Below are 19,310 nucleotides of genomic sequence, written 5' to 3'. Positions count from 1 at the left end.
ATGTGGCAAATTTGACAGAATACACTATGTTTGTCTTTGTTTGGCTCTGATCAGCTAAAACCTTATAATGCCATCCCCTTATTCACACAGGTCTAACCTAATACGTAACGGCCTGTAGCTAGCCTCAAGTCATTTCTGTGAGCCGTACCTGTCTGTGCTTGCAGTGGCCCCCTAGTGCTCTGTGTCAAACTTTTCACACAGGTTGAATGTTTTTGTTTTAAATGGATTAATCTCATTCCCATAATTATTCAATGTTTTGTGCTAGGCCATATAATAACATGAAAACCTCTGAATACACTCAATGGAAAGTTTCCCCATTTCAGTAAGGGACGTATCTCCATGGGCAACGTGATAACAGACCACCTCTAGTCTAGTGTGTTATGCAACAGCAAGTGAAGTTGTCTTTGGTTTCGTTCTCTGAGCCCCAGCCGGTTAAACCACAATGGCTGTATCTTCTGTTTCTTATCCTCACCCATGCACAGGGACAAGACACTGAGGTGTCACGCTGACCTTTCACCTCTCACCTCAGCACATGCCCACGGTGTACTGAAGTGTGTGTGTGTGTGACTGAAAATATCAGTATTTAAATCAATGAAGAGGCTCTGTTCTGTCACCTGTTTGCTGGCTCGTATCTCCCTATCTCTCCTGATGGAGACACTGTCAGTGCTGCTGGCTCGTATCTCCCTATCTCTCCTGATGGAGACACTGTCAGTGCTGCTGGCTCGTATCTCCCTATCTCTCCTGATGGAGACACCGTCAGTGCTGCTGGCTCGTATCTCCCTATCTCTCCTGATGGAGACACTGTCAGTGCTGCTGGCTCGTATCTCCCTATCTCTCCTGATGGAGACACTGTCAGTGCTGCTGGCTCGTATCTCCCTATCTCTCCTGATGGAGACACCGTCAGTGCTGCTGGCTCGTATCTCCCTATCTCTCCTGATGGAGACACCGTCAGTGCTGCTGGCTCGTATCTCCCTATCTCTCCTGATGGAGACACCGTCAGTGCTGCTGGCTCGTATCTCCCTATCTCTCCTGATGGAGACACCGTCAGTGCTGCTGGCTCGTATCTCCCTATCTCTCCTGATGGAGACACTGTCAGACTCAATGCTAATGAGTGTTGCGACTCTTGACTCTGTGAAGAACGAGACGAACAGGCAGACCCATTCTTCCCTGGGGTCACCATGGCTACCTGACTCAAGGCAGAAGTGTGTGTGTGTGTGTGTGTGGTAGGGGTCAGCTCAGCAGGGTGTCCTCCAAAAGGGCAGTAATTATAGAAGGTGTGAGAAAACACACCCTGGTTTACTCTCCATTCAGCCTCAGGGCAGCAGAGGGCCCCTCTGCTAAAACATACACATTCACTTCACACACCCTTTTTCACACACTGAGCCTCTGTTCCCTGATTACTCAACAGTACAGTATCAACAGCCCGATGCCCATTGTTAAAACGGATACCGGTTACTTTTGGAGACATCAGTTTAAAGGGATACTTGGGGATTTTGGCAGAGTCCCTTTATCTACTTCACCAGAGTGGGATGAACTAGTACAGGGCTAGGTAACCCTGGTCCTGGAGTGACGCAGACAATCACTGAACTGATTAATTAGCTCAGTTGATCGGGCATGGTGCCTAGTTGGAACAAAATCTTGCAGTACCTGGGACAGGGTTGCCTACCCCTGAACTAGTGGATACCATTTATGTCTGTGTCCAATATGAAGGAAATTGGAGGTAGTTTCGCAAAGCCAATGCTAACTAGCTTTAGCATAATGACGAAGTCTATGGGTATCTACTAGCATGTTAAACACCAACTGACCAGGTAAAACTATGAGTAACAATGCTGTCAGATGGCGTTTTCCCAGGAAACAGGCAGACATTGGGCTGAAAAGTAAAGCAGAGAGCTCGGGGCTCCTGAGTGGCCGCAGCGGTCTAAGGCACTGCATCTCAGTGCTAGAGGCGTCACTACAGACACCCTGGTTCGATTCCAGGCTGTATCACAACTGGCCGTGATTGGGAGTCCCATAGGGCGGCGCACAATTGGCCCAGCGTCGTCCGGGTTTGGCCGGTGTAGGCCGTCATTGTAAATAAGAATTTGTTCTTAACTGACTTGCCTAGTTAAATTAAAAAAAGAGAGGCTTGGCCTGTTCTGCCTGGCTGGCTGCATCCTGACTGACCGTCAGGAGAACTACTATACAACAGAGGGAGCACTGATCAGGAGGTCTGGCTGTTCATTAGCTAGATAGCTTCCCAGAGGAGAGATGGGTGGGGGAAAAACACAGCGAGGTGAGGGGGTTGGACAAGTGGGAGGAAGGAGGGTGGAAACAACAGGGAGAAAGAGAAGGGTGTGAAAAGAGAGGGGGGGAGGCAGGGAAAGAGAGGGGGGGGAGGCAGGGAAAGAGAGGGGGGAGGCAGGGAAAGAGAGGGGGGGAGGCAGGGAAAGAGAGGGGGGGGAGGCAGGGAAAGAGAGGGGGGGGAGGCAGGGAAAGAGAGGGGGGGGAGGCAGGGAAAGAGAGGGGGGGGAGGCAGGGAAAGAGAGGGGGGGAGGCAGGGAAAGAGAGGGGGGGGAGGCAGGGAAAGAGAGGGGGGGAGGCAGGGAAAGAGAGGGGGGGAGGCAGGGAAAGAGAGGGGGGGAGGCAGGGAAAGAAGGAGCGGCTGAGGCTGTTTTTTGGGAGCTGTGGAGAGGGGGAGGAGCTGCGGAGAGGGGGAGGAGAGGGAGGGAACGCCTGCAGTCTAGCCCCAGGCTCCAGGAGGTGTCTCCTCTCTCTCGGTCCCAGCCGGGGGTGTGAACATGCCTGCTCCTGCAGAGATTTTCACAGTTGGCTCTGTCACCAGCAACAAAGCTGGGAGCCCCGGCCCCACCGCACCCTGCAATTAACCAGGCAGGAAAACAAAGTCTGCCTGGCTGGCCCGGAGCTGCTGGATCTGCAAGTTTCACTCTGAGGTCTTTGTTATGGAGGCCACTGCCTCTCCATCTTCTCTCCTGTCTGCCTTTTGAAGCTCTTTGAGGCATGATTTTTTTTTCTTTTTTTCTTTTTTTTCCACAACTTTTTTTTCGGTGTTCTATTCTGGGAATTTTACTTTACATTAGAATGCGCTTAAAAAGGATGGGATACAATGTGTGTAAACGTCAAAAGAATAGGCACAGGACTTCAGCCTTTATGGTTTTAGAGTCCTGCCATTTGGCTCTGCAGGAAATCCTGCATGATGACTGTAGCCCCCGGTCATAGGTCACACATCCTTACTGTCTTGTGCTTCTCTCACATCCACCCAGTGTGTGTGTTTCCCCAAGTCAATTATTTAATCTATTATCCCCCCCCCCCCCCCCCCCCCCCCTTTCCCCACCCACCCGCACACTTGTGAAAACAATGCATGTCGCAACAGCTGACACAATTTAATTTAGTGCTTAGTGGAATTGACAGTGAATAGAGCTAAATGAGTGACACAGTCCAGTTTAATCCAGTCAGGATGTGTTAACTGTAAAACTAACGCATTGTGTCACCCGCTTAACCTCTCACCAGTTTTCCCATTTTCTCTCAATCGAAACGTGTCCAAACCCATCCCAATGCTCCCACCTTCACTACCACTGTAACAGGAGCCCATTACCATCGACCGAGACCCTTCATAGACATCCACTCTACACCTCAACCACAGTGTTCCAGTCCAACTGTTCTAGTCCCAGTGCCTAACCGTGCGTTCCCAAGCTGGACCGAGGAAGAGCTGGCTTGATATAGCAGTGCATTGGGTGGGTTTATAGTAGAGTAACTTATTGTAAAGTGAGTGATAATGGTCTGTGTGATAGAATGATCGTGCGAGCGATAGAGGATGTGATAGTGTAAATGATAGTGATAACAGAGAGTGGGAGATCAGCGTGGGTGGCTTTGTCCTCACTGGACTCTGGACTAGAGGAGAGGTGATTGATGCTGAGAGAAGAGCAGAAGTCATTCAGCGTTTAGCTAACCAATCTCTGTCTCTCTCTCTCTGTTGTGTTGAGTTAGTGTAACAGTATAACTTTAGTCCGTCCACTCGCCCCAACCCGGGCGCGAACCAGGGACCCTCTGCACACATCAACAACTGACACCCACGGAGCATCGTTACCCATCACTCCACAAAAGCCGCGGCCCTTGCAGAGCAAGGGGAACCACTACTTCAGGGTCTCAAAGCGAGTGACGTCACCGATTGAACTGCGATTAGCGCGCAGCACCGCTAACTAACTAGCCATTTCACATCCGTTACATTAGTACAGGGGTTGGGGTTAGGACTGAGACTTGAACAGTCTGTCCTGGTACATTGAGGCAGAGGTGAAAGTCAAGACGGGAGAGAATGAAGGTGATAAACGGTGATACTTCGGCCGGGGTTCAATCTGTTTGCCCCCTTTTCGGCTATGGACCATGTTAACTTCTTTGGGCTGCAAGCCCGAAGCCGGGCACAATATGACAACAGCCACTTCAAGTGCAGGGCGCGAAATTCAAAATATATTTTTTTGAAATATTTAACTTTCACACATTAACAAGTCCAATACGGCATATGAAAGATAAACATCTTGTGAATCCAGCCAACATGTCTGATTTTTAAAATGTTTTACAGCGAAAACACCACATATATTTATGTTAGCTCACCACCAAATACAAAAAAGGACAGACATTTTTCACAGCACAGGTAGCATGCACAAAGCCAACCTAACTAACCAAGAACCAACCAAACTAACCAAGAAACAACTTCATCAGATGACAGTCTTATAACATGTTATACAATAAATCTATGTTTTGTTCGAAAAATGTGCATATTTGAGGTATAAATCAGTTTTACATTGCAGCTACCATCACAAATAGGACCGAAGCAGCCAGAGTAATTACAGACACCAACGTCAAATACCTAAATACTCATCATAAAACATTTCTGAAAAATCGATGGTGTACAGCACATTAAAGACAAACATATTGTGAATCCAGCCAATATTTCCGATTTTTTTAAGTGTTTTACAGCGAAAACACAATATAGCATTATATTAGCTTACTACAATAGCCTACCACACTACCGCATTCATTCATCAAGGCACGTTAGCGATAGCAATAGGCACGTTAGCGTTAGCGAATAAACCAGCAAAAGATATATAATTTTTGACTAACCTTGATAAGCTTCATCAGATGACAGTCCTATAACATCAGGTTATACATACACTTATGTTTTGTTCAAAAATGTGCATATTTAGAGCTGAAATCAGTGGTTATACATTGTGCTAACGTAGCATCTTTTTCCCACAACGTCCGGATATTTTTCTGACACTTTTTCTGACACACATATTCTGACCAAATAACTATTCATAAACATAACTAAAAAATACATGTTGTATAGGAAATGATAGATACACTAGTTCTTAATGCAATCGCCGTGTTAGAATTCTAAAAATAACTACATTACGATATGCAGTTTACGTTATGGCGAGAGCGTGCCCAAAACCTGGCCGCAAACTACTAGTTCACATGTACGACAGATATATGAAATAACATCATAAAATGGGTCCTACTTTTGCTGATCTTCCATCAGAATGTTGTACAGGGGGTCCTTTGTCCAGAACAATCGTTGTTTGGATTTAGAATGTCCTCTTCTCCAGTCAATTAGCACGGAAAGCTAGCAAAGTGGCGCGAAGCTCTCCTTCCTGAACATACGCAGACAAAGCAACACGCCTAACGTCCCGAAAAAATTTCAATAATCTAATAAAACTATATTGAAAAAACATACTTTACGATGATATTGTCACATGTATCAAATAAAATCAAAGCCGGAGATATTAGTCGTCTATAACGACAGCTTATCAGAAGGCAAATCCAGGTCCCTTCACGCGCTCTCCAGAAAACAGGAAACTGGTGACACGTCATGCAAAGAGCTTTTATTCGACCCCAGATCAAGTAATTCACTCCATTTCTTCTCTCACTGCCTGTCGACATCTAGTGGAAGACGTATGAAGTGCATGTATACTGATATATATCAAGGACATTTATAGGCAGGCCCTAGAACAGAGCATCGATTTCAGATTTTCCACTTCCTGTCAGGAAGTTTGCTGCAAAATGAGGACTGTTTTACTCACAGATATAATTCAAACGGTTTTAGAAACTAGAGAGTGTTTTCTATCCAATAGTAATAATAATATGCATATTGTACGAGCAAGAATTGAGTACGAGGCCGTTTGAAATGGGCACCTTTTATCCGGCTACTCAATACTGCCCATGCAGCCCAAACAGGTTAAAGGTACTGTTACTACGCCGATGCTGCAGATTTCGGCTCAATCGGACATTCCACGGCCCGTTTTGAATCCTGGCTTTTATCTTGAATTCTACTGCTTGGAGCCCTTTATGTACAAACATGGACCCCAGCATGTCTGCTGTCTAGTTTACGCCATGGCTCTGAGCATCGCTTAGTGCTTTCATCTGGTCTGCGTACTCAAGGCTGTGTGTGTGTGCCTGCCTCAATCACAAGGCTGTCTCACTGCATACCAGAGTGTCTGCTCTACTAGGAAATTCCTCAATGTTTTGGATATTTTTTTTTTGTTCTTACAAAATAATTGGGAATAAGGGTAGTCTGTAATTAAGCCTGAGTTTGTCATTTAATGATGGGTGCAGTGTCTTCAAAGGGCTTCAAACAGAAGCACATAAATCTGTTGTAAAATGGAATTTGGTGTAGCTGAAATTCATTGGTAGTGTTCCTATGTTAATGCATAACTAAAATCAGCCATGTTGTGATTGGTTTGACCAATCAGCAACCAGAGTATGTAGCCTGTAGTGTTCTGCCTTCTTAAAGGTGCGTTCTGCCATTTCCTGGTTGCTAAAATTCTAGTAGGTCGCCTAATTTCAGTTTGTGACAAAACAAGCAAGTATAGTGTAGGGAATAATTGTACCATCTAAACCCCTGTGAAATATATTTTCCATTAAAAAAATAATAATAATAATTTCAGCTGTTTGAAGCTGGTGTTCAAAACCCAAAGTAAAAGATGCAAAAACAAAACTTAATAACAGGAAGCATAGAAATAACACACATAAGATATCTAGCGCTTCTTAGACTTGCTTTCAATGAGTGACAGATCTATAACTCATATTTCTATTTCTATTTTGGTCAGGTCTCCCAAAAAGTCTTAAATATTGCAGTTTTTAGGTTCCGGCTGAGAAGTTATTGCCAGAAGTGTGTGTGTGTGTGTGTTTTATACACACTAGCATGCATGGACAGACCCACAGGAACAGACTCCGAGCCACTGCTTGGATTAGACCAACCAGCTCATTAAAAGTTCTACTTAACTGTCCAGCTACCAGGTGCAAACCACTAAGATGGATGGTGATGTGATTTGAAAGGTGTATTCAGTTCTTTTAATAGTTTACTATTAGTGGCTCAGTCTGGACGGAAGGCTGACTTTTAATCTTGCTGTGTCCTCACAGCACATAGGGATGTGAGTGATTACCACTGTTACTGCAGTGCTATCACATAGGGACGTGAGTGATTACCACTGTTACTGCAGTGCTAGCACATAGGGATGTGAGTGATTACCACTGTTACTGCAGTGCTAGCACATAGGGATGTGAGTGATTACCACTGTTACTGCAGTGCTAGCACATAGGGATGTGAGTGATTACCACTGTTACTGCAGTGCTAGCACATAGGGATGTGAGTGATTACCACTGTTACTGCAGTGCTATCATAGCTATCCAAGTCTGTTTTATCCAATCTGTTTGAAACTCAACGTTGATAGCGATCAGAGGGGGGGGGCGCAATCGCATAGTGTAACTAAAGGCTGAACCTGGCCTGGGGGTGTAATGGTGGCTGGGTGGGTGGTCCCCACCGGGTTGGGGCTCTCCCAGGGCTGTCCTGGGAGGATTTACAGGTAGGTCTACATGGGCAGGGTGAGTTCTGTCCGGCTAAGCGGCAGGTGTATGTTGGTGGGGGGTTCTACCAGGAAGGCAGGGTCGGGGAGTGGAAGTGGCTGTTGAGGTCCTGGGTATTGGTACTATGTTAAAGATACCCAGGTTAGCACAATGTAATGATTCCATGTGGAAGCTTTAAAAAATACACAGATTTATGGGACCAGTGCCGTTGCTAAGTAGCATTGCTGGTCCCTTAGAGTTCTTCCTCATTTATGCAAAGATTTCTGGGATATTAGAATCCTCTTGTCTTAAACTTTTATCTTCAACCTGGGATGGTATGAGGTTTTTAGGGCCTGAAATTAGGACCAGACCAGCAGTCTGTTGGTAAAAAGGCTGGGTGGCTGGTGTCGATTTGTTTTCATGAAGGGCACGGCTAGATCCTAAGAGCATGACCTAGTCGGAGCATATTCACAGATATTCTCCCAACACTGTCATCATCCATGTTGGCACAACATGTTCCATGACAATAACGTTCTAATTTGGATTCTTTGGTGTCATTGTTTTGGAATGTGTTTGTGCCAGCCGTTCTATGGCTTGGGACAGGGGCACTCCTTACCAATGGCAGAAGAGTGACGGATATTTTGGCAGTATTTGTCACTATTAGGACCCAAACTGAGGCAGCTATGTAGAGTTCAGTTGATTGTAGTGTCTTTGGTTTCCTGCACCCTGGTCCATCCCAGCCACCAGTGCCTTTTGTTTGTCAGTAACCTTTAGTGTACTAACCTGGAGGTCAGTTTCACTGGGTCTCCATATGCTATGAGCCACCTAGCTGTGACATATTACATGTGCCCGGCACAGGCAGCCAATCGGCTGTTTCTTTGGTCACTGCTTGAACTGTTGTTTTGGAAAAATTTAAGTCGCCCTTCTCCTCCCTCTTGCTCCTCCTCCCTCTTGCTCCCATAGACTCGGCTGGAGGTAGAGGCCCAAAGCCAGGGGCCATGAGGCTCTCTCTACCTCCCTCCCTCTTTCGCTCTCTGCTGCCTCAGTCTGTTCTAGGCAAAAGGGAGGAAGGGAAGGGGGAATGGTTAGGGAGTCATACACACGGAGAGCGAGGGAGTAGACATTCCAAAACAATAGCCTGTACTGCTGCAAAGTAACAGGCATGTAGACGTCTACATCACAGACCGATCTGAAGCCGCTGTGGAACAGCCAGAACAGATGTTGGTCCGGCCTGGTAGCCAAGCAGCCAGTCAGTCAGCCAGCCAGTTAGCCAATCAATCAGCCAGGCGGTTAGCAGATAGCCAAGCAAACAGGCAGACATGCTGGATCCCTCTGCCTCGTCTTTCTAGTCAGGCAGACTCTTGAGGCCAGCTCTGTATGGCCCTGGCTGAGGCCTGGCCTGGGCTCTGCGGACACGCTCGATCCACTTCCTGTCCCAATATGTAAGTTGGACGAGCATGAAGACCTGCTTGTTTGGGCCGCTCCCCTCTCCTGCTGATGGGGGTTATTACAGGACAAGAAGGGCTTTGTAGCGCCAGAGAGCTGCACAGCACTTTGGCCTTGGGTGACTTACAGATATAAATTGTATGAAAGCAATTAAAGTTGAAGGAAATGTCATGTGGGCTGAATTTAAAACCAACGGAGTTTGTTGCCCCGGTTTGTTTCTGTCTCTGGCCCTGAATCGGAGCAGAGGTTACTGAGCTGGAGCTCAGAGGAGGAACAGTCTCAGGTCAGGGATAGAGAGAAATCCTCCACAGGTCCAGGCCTCTCTGCTTTAAAGGAACAGAAACGGCTTGGCTTTGAGTCTACACAGTCTAATGCAAACGGAGCCGACGGAGGTCAGTTTGTGTCACTCTCTTATGTACTTCTATGTACATTTGTGTGGCAGAAATTTTGGGAACGCGACGCTAAACGGAACACCGTCAGCTCCGTTTTGCGCAGACCGCATAGAACCCTTTTTAGCAGGACAACAAAATGGCCGCTTTGCAACAGCCAAATAATGCGGAGCGGAGGAGAAGGCTGCAGTTTAGTTTGTCCTTCATATTGAGTCCTAACACAAGGAGGGCATACAGACCTATGTATACAGAACATATGTTTCCGTACTGCAGTTTAACTGGTGGTTTGAAGTGTTCTAGCCAAGAGCAAGGCGCTCAAGATGTTAGCTAAAATTATTCATGAGAATATTGCTTGCACATGTGCTTTTTTTTATCCTCCGGATTGTGATACTTTATATTAGAATGTGTGAGAACTACAGTGACAGGCGTTTGAGTGATTTAGTAAGGAAGTGGGCCACAACAGAGAGGGAAAGAGAGACATTAGTAAGGAAGTGAGCCACAACAGAGAGGGAAAGAGAGAGACATTAGTAAGGAAGTGAGCCACAACAGAGAGGGAAAGAGAGAGACATTAGTAAGGAAGTGAGCCACAACAGAGAGGGAAAGAGAGACATTAGTAAGGAAGTGAGCCACAACAGAGAGGGAAAGAGAGAGACATTAGTAAGGAAGTGAGCCACAACAGAGAGGGAAAGAGTGAGACATTAGTAAGGAAGTGGGCCACAACAGAGAGGGAAAGAGTGAGACATTAGTAAGGAAGTGAGACATTAGTAAGGAAGTGAGCCACAACAGAGAGGGAAAGAGAGAGACATTAGTAAGGAAGTGAGCCACAACAGAGAGGGAAAGAGAGAGACATTAGTAAGGAAGTGAGCCACAACAGAGAGGGAAAGAGAGAGACATTAGTAAGGAAGTGAGCCACAACAGAGAGGGAAAGAGTGAGACATTAGTAAGGAAGTGAGCCACAACAGAGAGGGAAAGAGTGAGACATTAGTAAGGAAGTGGGCCACAACAGAGAGGGAAAGAGTGAGACATTAGTAAGGAAGTGAGCCACAACAGAGAGGGAAAAAGAGTGCATGAATTACAGAGAGAAAGAGAGGAATGTAGACTGCCAGCACAAAGCTGTGTGTGTGTGAATGTAGTATAATCTCACTGAGGTCTACAGACTCGTTGTAGCTCCCTCCCTGTCTCCTCCACACAACAGCTGAGGACACATCTCTCTCTCCTGTCCCCCCCCGTCCCTGTCTCGTCTCGTCCAGCTCTCAGCCACACCCCCCCCAACACACACAGATATTAAATCCATAGAAACAGCCTTGTTATTTATGGACCAAGAGCCGGACACAGAGCCTGCCGGAACCTGCGTGTGAGAATGAGGGGCATACTCCCTCACCGGGACGTGTTTCCCCGTTCTTTACAGTCAGTCTGTCCTGCTAATTTCCCTTCTCTCGCTCTTCTCTCTCGCTCTTCTCTCTCGCTCTTCTCTCTCGCTCTCTTGAGTTGTGGAGTTGACTTGATCAGATCTATCTTTTACGTCACAAGAGGTATGTATATGTACTGAGATTCAGCTGATTAGATTACTGCACACTGAGAAATTAAAAACACACCTGTGTTTGTTGGCAAACAAAAATACTCAGATCTGAAATATATAATCTGATACTGAGAGTTGAGACCTACGCTAGTGGTGTGTGACCTTGACCAGGACGCCTCTTACAGGAAGGTAGCTGTAACCCTTCATCAGAGATGTTCTCCTGCTCTGCTTCTTCTCCACACACACCCCTCGCTCTTTCCCCTCGCTCTTTCCCCTCGCTCTTTCCCCTCGCTCTTTCCCCTCGCTCTTTTCCCTCGCTCTTTCCCCTCGATCTTTCCCCGCTCTCGCTCCCTCTCTTTCCATTCCAACATGTACACTCTCGCCGCCCCCCCCCCTCCCCTCCAATAAGCAGTTGAAAGAAATGGCGCGTCCACAGGATATGAAGATGGTCATTGTTTGGAGAGAGAGGGGGGGTACTGGCTGTAGGGGACTCATAAGGCTCTCTCTGGGCTCTGACAAAGTCAAAACAATAAACATGACTCACTTCAAAGGCGCACGCACAGCCGAGGAACAAACGGATTGCCTCTTTCCACTTGACTTCCTGTCTGACTGGGCCGTTGAGCCAGAATGGCAGCCGCAGTGCCTTACAAAATAGACAACCATTTATCCCCAATATGATGGCACCATTTTAGTTCAGATACACGGTGGGATGGTGTGAGATTGATAACTTGTTTGGTCTGTTTATAACTTGTTATAAACTGTTTATAGTGGAGCCAACGATTCACATTGTGCACTCTGTGCCTGTCTTCTGTTGCAAGCTAGAGAGAGGAAATAACTCCAGCGCGAGGAGCCAGAGAATAGCTAGTGATTTTGAAGGAGCCTTGACAGCTCTGAGGTGATGACAGAGGGAGGAGACCAAATCAGCCTAATTATCCACAAACGATTTGCATTCCTCAGGATTTCAAAATGGCTGACTAGAACAGTGACACTATAACAACCTGATATAGCTCAGTGTTTGTTGTAAAAATGTCCACCTCTCTAAGGTTTTTTTAAGGATAGTGATGCATGGTCTTTCACTAAAGAAACACGTGTAGTGTCACTGACTGCAGTCTGTCAGGAGGGGAGTGTCTGTATCTGGGTGGAGCCTGGACAAATAAATGGACAAACGCACACACGAAAACACACTCACTCACTCTCCCAGGACCACCTCCTCCCCCCCTCTCAAGCCTACCTCTCCCTTTCTTTCTCTCCCCCTCTCTCCCTCTGCGCAGCCTATTCATGGCCCCAGGAATGTGAACAGTAGTTATGTGTGTGTATTGTTCCCCAGGCTTTAGCAGCCCTCTGCACCTCTATTCTATACCACTGGTATTGCATCCACCAGGCCCAGGCTACTACACTGCTACTGCTTGCCACAGCATCGTGCTAGGGGTGTGTGGAGGGGATGGGGAGTTTGTATTGGCACGAGGGGGTCACCCTAATTCACTGGGGTGTGATGCATTGCTCAATCATTGGTCCACTTGATGGGGGGGGGGGGGAAAGCATGCGCTTAATGCATGCCTATTGTCCCCTGGAACGCCTTGATGGAATCCCGGAGACACAGCGGCTTCTGGAGAGGAATTTGCTGCGTGTCTGATCTCAGTCAAGCAGAATGAATGCCGCCACATTCCACTCTGTGACAGGTTGGAGTTGTGAATGGCGCTGGTCACTCACTCAGGGGGCGAGGGCCACCACCGACGCCCCAGAGAGCGAGGGATGGAGAGGGCAGGCTAATGGAATCTCACCCACATCTCTTTTTACCCATCTGAAATGAGGCCAGCTGATGATGACGGGGGGCCAGCTGATGACCGGAGGCCTTGTGGATTTTCACACCACATATTTCATATATCAGAACCAAGGCTGTCCACAAGGCTGTCTGATACAACTGTCTAGCAGCATTGGTATGTTAGGGTTGGGCTGTATCCAGATGTTCATACCGTCCTTCTCTCATTGGGGCGGCAGGTAGCCTAGTGGTTAGAGCATTGGACTAGTAACCGAAAGGTTGCAAGATCGAATCCCCGAGCTGTCGTTCTGCCCCTGAACAAGGCAGTTAACCCACTGTCCTAGGCTGTCGTTGAAAATAAGAATTTGTTCTTACCTGACTTGCTTAGTTAAATAAAGGTAAAAAAAAGAAACAATAAAATCCTGGGATTTATGGTATTACTGGCTTAGTACACAAGGGGGTGCCAAAAATGCAAGGATAAGTCCATTGGGTGTCTATTACCAGAATGCTAACAAAATGAGCTCAAGCAATAGTGAATTTCCACAGAGGCTGCTAGCTACATATGCTAACGAGCGCAAACGAAAAGAAAGGAATTGCAAAGACGGGCAATCCAGCACATAGTTATACATATACAGGTAGGAGCTACTGAATGTCATTTTTGGTGAGTTTGGACATTTTTAAAAGCGAATGTGAACGAGAGACATTTGTGCAAATTAACAAAGTTTTGACGCACGCTTGTCTGAAGGAAGAACAGTACAGGGTCTGAAGCAGCATGTATACACGCTGTGTCTGTGTGGAGTCTGGAGTCTCTAGGGCACCGGGCCTGCTCTGCTCGGAGAAGAGGGGGGAGGACCAGTATTCTGTGTTTTTTCCTGTATGAAATAAATATAAAACGCATAAGAAATCTCTTGCTGTGTTTCGTAAACTCAGATCTAAAATGCTTCTTATTGTAATTTCTGCTCGGTATCTCGTCGCAAGACACACTGATTGATGCTGATTTTATAAAACCCTCTTAGGCCTCACTTCCCCCCTCACTTCCCCCCCTATCTGAGATATCTACTGCAGCCCTCATCTTCCACATACAACACCCGTTCTGCCGGTCAAATTCTGTTAAAGGTCCCCAAAGCACACACACTCCCTGGGTCACTCGTCTTTTCAGTTCGCTGCAGCTAGCGACTGGAACGAGCTGCAACAAACACTCAAACTGAACAGTTTTATCTCAATCTCTTAATTCAAAGACTCAAATCAATCTTACTGACAGTGGTGGCTGCTTTGTGTGATGTATTGTCTCTACCTTCTTGCCCTTTGTGCTGTTGTCTGTACCCAATAATGTTTGTACCATGTTTTGTGTTGCTGCCATGTTGTGTTGCTATCATGTTGTTGTGTTGCTGCCATGCTATGTTGTTTTGTGTTGTCTCTTGTCGTGATGTGTTTTTTGTCCTATATTTAAAAAATCATCCCAGGCCCCGTCTCCGCAGGAGGCTTGTTGCCTTTTGGAAGGCCGTCATGGTAAATAAGAATTTGTTCTTAACTGACTTGTCTAATTAAATAAAGGTATAAAAAAAAATATCTGACAAATTTCAGTTGCACTGCTATCAGTGTCCTTCACCCATAATGACGGAGTTATGCGTACCTACATTACCGGCCTTGGCTGCTACCTGCCTGGGTGTGAAGTAAGAACGGGTATGTCTGCATAGCAGCCAGCCTGCAGGTTAGGCCCTACTTCTTTCCTGCCACACTGATCATATACCCTGATTACACCCAGACCCTTACAATATCCACGCCACTCTTCTTACCTCTGTTCTTTCCTCCTCTCCTTCTCACAACCACTATTTCTGCTTTTACAACTTATCCTCTCCTCTCTGTCCCTCGGGTTTCCTGTCTGTTCCTCGGCTTCTTCTCTCTCCTCAAGGCCAGGGGTTTGGTAATGGCAACAACGGCTTTCTCTCTCGATCACCAGCTGAGGCATTAAATATTCTTAAAATGTCCTTGCATTGCTTCTCCTGCCAACACAACCTTCTACCCCTCATCCACCTCTGTTATTCTCCAGCTGGTTCTTCCCGTGGTGTAGTTAGCCCGCTCATAGCCACATGATTGCGGTGGCTAAGTGCAGCAGAAGAGGGAGAGGTTTGACAGCAACCATTCCTCATTTTTACTGATATTATTATTCTAATTCGTTCCATAAGTGGTTGTCAAGGGGACTGTTGTCAAGGGGGCTGTTGTCAAGGGGGCTGTTGTCAAGGGGGCTGTTGTCAAGGGGGCTGTTGTCAAGGGGGCTGTTGTCAAGGGGGCTGTTGTCAAGGGGGCTGTTGTCAAGGGGGCTGTTGTAGAGAGCAGATGGAGAGAGAGAGGGACGAGGGGAGAGAAAATAGATTTGTTTTTCATTCTTTTTGCGGAAGACAAAGATGGGCCAAGCACAGGACAGTCTGTTCCACAAGATAAACATCATTTAAAAAGGGGTGAAAGAGTTGGGTGAAACTCTATAGACTCCCCCCCCCCACACGTACACACACGTACACACTGACATACTCCCCTCCTTCCGCATGACAAATAGTCCTCCTGAAAGTGCCTGTAGAGGGAGGTGGATAGACAGACTAGTATGGTGGAGCCAGAGTTCATTCTCATGTCTGCTGTAGGATTAATAACAATGGCTGCTTTGTACAGGAGGGCATTAGGCTATCTGTCCACTGATATGATTTGGCCTGTCACTGGACAGACGCAGAGAAAGAGGTTTGTGTCCTACGACATTGTTGGGGCAGTGTGAGGGGTGTTACTACCTGTCTGTTGTTGGGGCAGTGTGAGGGGTGTTAGTACCAGTCTGTTGTTGGGGCAGTGTGAGGGGTGTTACTACCAGTCTGTTGTTGGGGCAGTGTGAGGGGTGTTAGTACCAGTCTGTTGTTGGGGCAGTGTGAGGGGTGTTACTACCAGTCTGTTGTTGGGGCAGTGTGAGAGGTGTTAGTACCAGTCTGTTGTTGGGGCAGTGTGAGGGGTGTTACTACCTGTCTGTTGTTGGGGCAGTGTGAGGGGTGTTACTACCTGTCTGTTGTTGGGGCAGTGTGAGGGGTGTTACTACCTGTCTGTTGTTGGGGCAGTGTGAGGGGTGTTACTACCTGTCTGTTGTTGGGGCAGTGTGAGGGGTGTTACTACCAGTCTGTTGTTGGGGCAGTGTGAGGGGTGTTACTACCAGTCTGTTGTTGGGGCAGTGTGAGGGGTGTTGCTACCAGTCTGTTGTTGGGGCAGTGTGAGGGGTGTTACTACCAGTCTGTTATTGGGGCAGTGTGAGGGGTGTTGCTACCAGTCTGTTGTTGGGGCAGTGTGAGGGGTGTTACTACCAGTCTGTTGTTGGGGCAGTGTGAGGGGTGTTGCTACCAGTCTGTTGTTGGGGCAGTGTGAGGGGTGTTGCTACCAGTCTGTTGTTGGGGCAGTGTGAGGGGTGTTGCTACCAGTCTGTTGTTGGGGCAGTGTGAGGGGTGTTACTACCAGTCTGTTGTTGGGGCAGTGTGAGGGGTGTTACTACCAGTCTGTTGTTGGGGCAGTGTGAGGGGTGTTGCTACCAGTCTGTTGTTGGGGCAGTGTGAGGGGTGTTACTGCCAGTCTGTTGTTGGGGCAGTGTGAGGGGTGTTACTACCAGTCTGTTGTTGGGGCAGTTTCCCCGCCTGCCATCATTTATCTCCATCTACAGCCTCTTTTCAGTCATTCTCTCCCACTCAAGCCCATTATAGCCCCTGTTCTCTCGTTCACCTTCTAAGTGTTTTCCGTGGCAGAGTGCTTTTCCAGACTGTCCTGTCTGTCTGGGTCTCTCACTGTATCTTTCGTTCACCCCCAGCCCTCCAGACCTGGACATGCACCTAGCTGCCAGGGAAACTTCAATCACTGATGTCACAGGGCTGCCACGGCCATTAGTAGTGTGCCACACATACTGCAGTGATGTCAGTGTAATACTTTTAACAGAAGTTACCCGAACAGTTTGAGGTCTGTCTGGTCTTGTCTGGTCTTGTCTGGTCTGGTCTGGTCTGGTCTGGTCTCACACCAGTTAACCATTCAGTTTGTTGGAGGACTATGTTTTATGTTAATGTAGGACTGTTAATGCTACGTTGTCACAGTAACGTGGAAAATGTGGAGCTGCCTCTCTTCTTTCTTTCTCAGTGACGGGGGACATTTATTGTGAGAAGATCACTTCTGGTGACTTTTTTTATTTTATTTTTTAAGGGCATTCTACTCCAAAAGGCATTAAAATGAAATTATGTTCTCTTTTAAACTCATCGGACAGTTTTTAAAATTTGATCTCAGTAACGACACCCGCCAATTCTATATTAATCTCTCTAGAAATTATGCTAGCATGACATTGTTGTATTTTTAGCTAGCAATTATTACATCTATCAATAGGGTCAGGTGATATTACCATAGTGTCATCTATCTAGGATGATTGACAGCCATCGTCTTTAGTGACGGCCATCGTTTGACGTGACAGATGATACCGAACCTATTTCAAAATTGACTGGCCTCGTGCAGTTATGAGCAGAGTCGGGCAGTCCACAGCAGGATAGTGCATAGGTGACATTCCTAGTAAATTGCCTATATTCCTATTTGCTATAGCTTATTTCAATAAATGTGTTTTATATTTACAGAATGTAATAGAACAATTTAGACATGGCTAAGTTTCACCTTTTTTAAACGTTTTTTTTCTCTCTCTCTAATAGCGGATGATTTCTCCCAGTCAATGAAGCCTAGAACTCCGTTAGATATCTCAGAAAGTTGTTGTTTTTGAATAACCTACAAATATGGTTGGCCTAAGGTAACAATGAGCGTGTTGGAACAAACAGATAGAAAAATCAAATGAGAAATTTGAAGAGACCTTACAGTTAAGCAAAGCATTATATGACAAATGATGCATTCATGCTGCTAGGCCGAAGAAGAAGAAAAAATCTCTCCTTGCTAAAAGCTTAATCCTACTAATTGAAATATAATAAAAGCATTAAGACAAAATAAAGTTATGAAAATAAAGTGTTTAATGTCCTAAAGTTTCTGGTTTTAAATGGGAACCGTTATGTAAATCAGGAGTTTATGCTGTTCTCAATCACTACTTTTATTTTGAATTACAAATTATATTTCAGGCCACAAGCAGTAAAATTGAGCAAACAATACCAAGATGAAAAAAATGTAATGAAGTCTAAAGAGAGCTGGCTACAGCTGAGGAAATAAGGGGCGGCAGGTAGCCTAGCGGTAAGAGCGTTGGATCAGTCACCGAAAGGTTGCTAGATCAAATCCCCCGAGCTGACAAGGTAAAAATCTGTCGTTCTGCCCCCTGAACAAGGCAGTTAACCCACTGTTCCTAGGACCGTCATTGTAAATAAGAATTTGTTCTTAACTGACTTGCCTAGTTAAATAAAGTTTTTTTTTTTTAAATTAAGAAATGAAGAAAACGATGTGTTAGCCTAGGCCTATTTCTACGTTCTAGCGTTGTGCAACCTACCTTCAACACATGGTAGCCTAGGCCTAATAAGAGAGGAGGATGAGGCAAAAATACTAATTTTAGTTTTTAGTTATCCAGTTGTGAGGCTAGCAGAGTTGCAGTCTGCAGCTCATGATGATTTTACAACCCCCATCACAAGACAGTCAGTGAGGCTTGTTGACTGTCACTCTCTCCATTAGCGCATTCCGGGCACCATAGACATGCCCACACAGGTCTTCAACACACACAGACATGCCCACACAGGTCTTTCTTGCCACAGCTCCAGCAGAGTGGAATAGGCTACTAGAAAAGATTTGGCTCCACTAAATATATTTTCAACTTTTTATTTTTGTTTGGGGAGTGGGGGAGATGCCCTTTTGTATATCACAATGTTTTAAGAGTACATAGTCACGATGGGAAAGGTTGACATCACGCTACCCTAGTTGGCTACACTTCCAGGATTACTTTGGCTGAGAAATCGCAAAAGGTAACTAGCAATCTGAGGAAGATATAGAACTTGTCACTCGGATCTTTAAAATGCGTCTCGGCGCCACTACTAACTGAGTATAGGAGAAAGACTGACTGCTGTCTCTCTCTACAATCAACCACTCACAGCCCTCTGTAGTACTCCTTTAGCCAAACAACACCTGCTTAGGTCATTGATGTAGAAACAAAAACTCACAACCTAAAATAGTTTGTGTCAATATTCCATTGGTAAGTAAAACTACTATCCGTTCTCCTACGCCTGAATCACACACACACATAGAGGTCATTGTACAGCCCAGGGCTACTTCTGAGTGTGGTAATCTTTATATTCATGAGTTCTCTCCTCTAATGAAGTGGTTCCTTGAGGAAGTGTGTGCGTGCTACAGGCGTAGGAGAGAGAGCGAGAGAGAGACTCTCTTACAT

General features: G+C 46.2%; 1 protein-coding gene across 3 annotated transcripts in view; it reads left to right on the top strand.

Annotated features, from left to right (window-relative positions):
- The window catches only part of wwtr1 (WW domain containing transcription regulator 1), a 63,941-nt gene that overhangs the window by 1,033 nt on the left and 43,598 nt on the right, over positions 1-19,310 (top strand). The gene's annotated exons all lie outside the window — the stretch shown is intronic.

Source organism: Salvelinus namaycush, chromosome 10, assembly GCF_016432855.1.
Source record: "Salvelinus namaycush isolate Seneca chromosome 10, SaNama_1.0, whole genome shotgun sequence".
NCBI classification, from domain to species: Eukaryota; Metazoa; Chordata; class Actinopteri; order Salmoniformes; family Salmonidae; genus Salvelinus; species Salvelinus namaycush.
This window is presented reverse-complemented; position numbering and strand designations above follow the sequence as displayed.